The sequence below is a fragment of the Thalia democratica genome, chromosome 8 (assembly GCF_965202585.1).
Source record: "Thalia democratica chromosome 8, ktThaDemo2.hap1.1, whole genome shotgun sequence".
In the NCBI taxonomy this organism is placed as follows: domain Eukaryota; kingdom Metazoa; phylum Chordata; class Thaliacea; order Salpida; family Salpidae; genus Thalia; species Thalia democratica.
In genome coordinates, this window is record NC_139172.1 from 10,310,475 (window position 1) to 10,317,237 (window position 6,763).

A 6,763-nucleotide genomic window follows, 5' to 3' on the forward strand; every position below is an offset into this window, starting at 1 on the left:
TATGCTTTTAATTGTGATCCTGCATGCTCGCTGACGAAGTTTGTTAAATTTATTAAAGTTTAGAAGAATCAGATGTTTGTGGAACTTTTTCCAAAAAATAGGAGAGGTTTGCGAACGAAGGTTCTATAATAACAAAAACAACTTAGCCTGAATAACAACAAATTAATGTTAGTCACAACAGCTGTTGATCCGAGATATCGACTTTTTGCTTTCCCTTTTTATCTCGAAAATAATATTAAAAAGCATATTTTTGTTTGTGAGTTATTTTTTGCTTTAAGCATTTATAAATTCTATAGTTTAATTATTTTACATAACACAAATAACAAAACTACAAGTTAATTGTTAATGTTGCTTAAATGCATGTCAAAATATTTAAACTAAGTTGTTGTATATTTAGTTTTATTTTTTGTTCTTTTTAGCAAGGCGTTTGTTTTTTGTTTGCTTTTAAGATGAATTATTCTTAGAATTTTTTTTTTAACACGTTAAAAATATTGTTCAAACTCTTTTTTTATTAAATAAGTATTAATATAATACATAACTATTTTTTGTAAACTTGTATTGTATCTACATTACAAGCAATTTAAGTCTTAGGTTTCAAATTATCACAATATTCAGACTCGGATCCGGCTGGATCCAAAATTTTTGGATCTGGTAGATCAATAATAAATATACATAAGCATAAATCGTATTCTATCTAAAAACGAAGTCTCTTAAAAATCAGACCAATACGCTTAAATATATTTGGATTTTTTCAAGTTTGAAAGTTTGTGTCAAAAATTAGAATCTTTGAAGTATTAATTTAGGTCTGACAAAATAACTCCTCCAAATTACTTATTTGATCGTAAGTTATACTTAAATTATAGACTAATTTTTTGAAACAGTTAGGTAAACACAAGCTGTGATATTAGAAAAGCTAAACTTTAACTTTCTTTTTATAAAATAAAAATAAAACTCTTGAAGCAAACGTAAATAACCAATAACTATTTTTTAAGTATACTTAGTAGAGTAAAATAAGAGTTTGACTATGTATCATAAGTATTTATATGTTTAATTTATTTAAAATGAGGTATACCTTTTAAAACTCTTAGACATTTTGTGGTTTTTCACCAGAGTTTACATTTCAAATCATTCCAAAAATCAATAAAAAAAAGTTTAAATCGAAATAAATACACACTTTAATCTTTGTCAACATATTTTTGTTAAATAAATTTATTACTAAAAGATTTTGTAGATGTTTAAAACTGTACTTGTTTTTAGTAATTTTTACTTATGCGTTATATCATTTGTCTTTTTACATAAATTTTTTTTTTTAATTTATTAAAACAGGATAATTTTGTTAAATATTTTAATTAATGACTAAATAGATTTTTTGGAAAGATGTTTAACAATTTTTATAAGTCTTACAAAATATAGACCAAAAAAATTTTTCAATATTGGTTCTAAAAAAACTTTTTATGCTTAAAAATAAAACTAAATAAAAAAATAGTTTTAACGTTTTGCTAATAAACAATTACAAACAAAAATTATTCCTAAACACAATAACGTAAGTATATAAAGGGTTTAACTTTAGTTTATGTTTAAAAATTACTTTATGCTAAAAAATACCAACACAGTAATAATAGTTTTACATAAATAACTTAAAATATTGCATAACAAAAAATCATTGGTATTTCTAAACCATACAGTTTTTTACTTAATCTATACCAGGGGTCGGCAAACTGCGGCCCGCGGGCCAAATGCGGCCCTCGAAAGAAAATGTTGCGGCCCGCGAGCATGCAAATGTGGCCCGCTGAGCAAAAATATATTAAACAATTTTTTTTTGTAATTTGGTTGAATTTGTTTAATTTTGTTTAAGCCCCTGTATAACATTTTAAAAGAATTTAAAGTCTTTACTACTTTAGCTGTGAAAAAGACAGGTTAGCATTGCACCAGGGTTTTTCTCAGTTTTATAAAAAAGTTTTTTACAACCGCAAGTTGTTATCTCGAAAAACAGTGTTAAGAGTGCTTGGTTTTACAAAGTTACTTATATAACACGTATTAAGTAAATAAACTACATGCAAATGTTTTCCATTTTGTACGAAAGTAAAGAACACTAATTAACTACGATGTCATTTATTAACAGTTTAGATACTTTTTTTAAAAGTTTTTTATTAATAAGTCTATTTTATAGATGTTCTTTTACTAGATATTATATTTTAGAGCACGAAAATAGTTAAAACTACATAGTAATAAGAAAAAAAAAATTATTATATTTTGGTTTAGATTTTTAAAAAGTTTTCTGTGCACTTCTAATACATTCCTATGCACACCAATGTACAAACATGCTCATCACTTTTTATTAAGTTACTAAGTTAAATTAAGTTTAGTATATTCATAACTTTCTAAGATTGTTGTTTCTACATGTAATATCTAATTGTGTACAACCACATTATAAATAATATATAAAACATAATTTAAATTAGCTGTTGTCTGGTGTATATTTTCATTTTACAAACAATATATTTTTGCAAATTAAGTTAATTTTTATGCGTTGCATACTGATATAAACAGATGATGTTTTTTTGAATATACTGTTTAATACAAACTAGATTTGACTATGGTTAACTTATTAAGTTTGTAGATTGTTAATCAAAATAGTTCAAGTTCAAGCAAATAAACAACTAAACATTGTAAAACACTCAGACTATGACTATTTGAAGACTTCAAATTTCAAATCTCAGGCCAATTTATTATTTTTTAGTTTTCGATCGAATTGCCTTTTGTATACTAAAGTATCAGGCTAGTTTTTTGTCACTCAAGCTGGCTTTTTTGCTCTAAAAAGTGGCAAATTAAACTAATGATGTTTGTTTTGTTCAATCTACAGTGTTCGTTTTCATTATGTTATATGTTAAATTTAAAATCTTGCAGCTGATGTAATTTGAAATATTGTTTAGTTAATTGTAAACACATAGGTTTGAACAATCAATGTTGCTAAAAAACTTCAAACCCGGAAAAGCTTTGAATTTGACAATTTATGGTTAAAAAATTCTAGAAAAACCTTGATTTTGAGAAATTTTAGAAAAAACCCTTTAATTTTAAGCGTTTTATACATGTAAAGTAGTGAAATTTCGTTTTGACATCTACCATACCAATATTTTTCTATTAAAAAACACAACTTAAGTAGCTTTACAGTTTTTTTTTTTAATATTTTTATGTTATTTAATTTTATTTTATACTGGTAATAGAAGCAAAAAATTGTACTTGCATCGCATCTTTGCTTTTAAAATGTCTTTGCCTATTGTTGTGCTTTGCATAACTAGAACTAAACCTAGAAAATTTTCTAAAATGTCAAAGTTAGTAAAAACATCTCTAGTAGTACGTAGAAATCTAGAATTGAATAAACAATTTTTGTTGTATCAGTACTCTCATCTTAACAGATTTATAAAGTCATAATTTGATTTATGCGGCTTTATAATCTAAAGGCCTTTTCTAAACACGACTTTTTGTTGTCATTGAAGAAATAAACAAAAACATTTCGCTACCTTCAACACAAGCTCTTTAAAAAAGTTTAAAATTTTAAAGGGTTACTTCTTTATAGTAATTAATTTTGCTACTTTATAAATTGCCTTTTTACTGACCAGTCTGTAGTTACTGAAAATAATCATGTGCTTTGTTGGAACTGACTTAAGCTGTTTTTTTTTTTTCCAAAAACTCCAAACTAACGTTTTTAAATTCTTGTAGCTCGTCTTGTATTTAACATTTACTCTTTTTAAATGCAAGATTTTTATTGCAGATAAAGATTACTATAATGCTTAAATTTTTTTTACTTCATTAATGGCTTAATAAAATTTTGTATTTTATTAAAAAAATTTAAGTAACTTAATTTTCAATTCAAGCTGAAATAAAATGATTTTTTTGCTACATTTTTAATTTTCTGTTAATAAACTTTGTTATTTCTTTATTTTCTGAATTTTATTTTCAGCACCGTTGCTAAACACACAGGCTAGTTTAAAAATTTTAAAAACTCGGACTGTTTAAAACCAATTAAAGATATTTTTAACAACTTAGGTGTGTGTTAACCATCTGTTTCAAACACTTTGAATAAATCTTCATAATCTCAGAATTTTTTTACGTCTGTAGTGTAGCTCACTAATTGATTTTTTTTCTTGTCTTCTTAAATTTTGTGTAATTTTTAATGAATATATTTCAGTTAGGTATATAACCTTAATTAACAGCAAATTTTTAACTTTTTTAATTTTAATAAATTTAAGCTGGTTTGAAATAACTCAGACATTTTTTGCTTTCAAAGTGGCACCATGAATAAAATAATTAATAACTATTAATGTGTTCTATTATAGTATTTAATCATTAATTATATGAAAGAAATTGTTTTAGTTTTTCTATAATACAAATAGGTATTAGTTTTATTTAAGTAACTAACTACAATTTTTTTTTTTAAACTGAAAACTAAAAATTTTAGACAGAAAAAATAATTTTCAAATGTTGATATTTTTAAAATATTAAAAAGTGATTCATAGTATAAAGAATGTATAAAAGTGTCCCAAAAATATTTTTCAGCTCGATTATTATAGATAGTTAGGTTAAGAGTAAAATAATAAAACTACATTAAGTTTAGCTTATTAAGTGTTTAAGAGAGTTAGTATTTTGTTAAAACTTAAGTATATTAGGCAATGTAAATTTATTCAAGAAAATATTTATAATTCAAACTTAAACTATGTGTAGCTAAAAGTCATTTATAAATATTAAAGTAATTAAAAGTAAAAAAAATCTGTAGAGTGACTAAAACTAAAACCAAAATAATATTCAAATGTCAGTAAAACTAAAACTGCGGTCCGCGAAGTTTTTGGGAATTTGAATTTTGGCCCGCGAGCACCGACTGCCTGCCGACCCCTGATCTATACTATACAAAGAAAAACAAACGGCTTTTAAAAGTCTGTAATTTTTTTTGGATGTTTTATAGTCAAAAATTTAAAACTATTATTGTAAAATTAATCTTTTTATTTTAAAATGAACATTTGTTCGAACATTAGGTGTTCGTTAGCTAAGTCTATAATTAATAAAAAATAGTTTAAAGTATATATTTATGACTCTGACAAAGTCATTTTCGTTATGTAATTATAGAAGCTAATGATTATTTTTTTTGATTATATAGAAAACTATAACTTTTGAATTATTTGTTGAACTGGGTTGATTTAGAACTTTTTAAGTGGGGTAACACCGTTTTACTTGTATAACACAGGAGTATATTAATTCTTAATTAAATAAAGCACATGTTAGCTGTTTTATAAAAGAGCTTATTTATTATCAAAAAACAATATGAATTATTTATAAGATTATCATTATACTTCAAATAATATATCTTTTAGCTTTACACATTCTTTCACCGAAGTAAAAATTACAAAAAAAAACCAATAGAAAAGTTAAATTTTATTTAAGTTCAAAGTAATTATATTATAGATTATCTAAAGCCGGTATTGTCATTTTAAATTTAACAGTTTATACACCTAAATATCGTCAAATTTAAACTTGCTTTATGTTCAAATATGTTGAGTTAATGAAGTTTTTTTAGCTTTAAATGAAGTTTTGTAACTAAAAAAAGCTTGAAAAATATTTCTTCTTTGAAGTATAAAAAACAAAAAGATATTTTTTCCAATAGCACAAATATATTTAAATAATTTTTATAAGATAGTGCAAAACTGCAATAACAAATAAATTTTAACATTTTATAGCTTTACATTGAATAAACTTTTGATCATATCACTTTGATCATCAGACCACAAGCTTTTGGTAGACTGAGACCCGGGTTTCGTTTTTTTTTTTTGAATTTCTTCAGTCAGTCGCAACTGAATAAAATTTGCATTCGTTGATCTACAAACGGTTAATTATGTTTTACCATACGCCAACGTTTACTTGTATGTTTGCTTTCTAATTCAATTTATACCAAAAAAAAAAACAATAATCAAAGTTAGATCAAGCGCATACAAACAATCAAAATAATAAGTCTGCCGGAAAAAAAATTAGCGACTGCTGCTGTAACATTTGCAGATCCAGAACTTTAAGTTTAATTTTCATGTAAAACCTAAACAGTACTGTTAGTTTTTAGAATTTTGTACAAATTTTTCTATTGAGAAAAACTAGAAAACACAAGTATCGTTTGAAAAAGAATCAAAATTCACAAAAGTTAAAAAAAATAATCAAAATAACTGTTTATTAATTCTACTGATTATCATTTAATTTATTAAACGAACACGCAATCTTGAAAAGTTTTCTTAAGTATATATCGTAATTAAAATTTATTTAGTATCCATCGAACAAAGAAACAAAAATACTCTACAAACAGGATTACTTTTAAATTTAAACATTTTCTGCACAAGTTTTAATCACTTTAAAGATATTTAAGTTTAGTATATAAAGAAAATATACCTAGGTTAGTTTTAGAAATTTTTAGGTCGACAAAAATTACGTCAAAATTAAAATTTTTAAATATATAAAGTTGGCTATATTTTTAGTTTTTCTATATGATTACTTTAATCATTTAGTTTTAGATTATTTTAATCTTATTTGTATTTAAGATAAGCATAAGTAAGATGTAAAATGATTCGAAACTTTTGTATTTTTTAAGATAGGTAACTGTTTACATTAAAAAAAAGTATAAACTACTATTAATTTTTTTATTAGTTTTTTTTTGTTAGTTCACATCAGACTTTTATTGGCATTTGATTTTTACAACTGTATAGATTTTCTTAGAAATTTTGTTAACTAA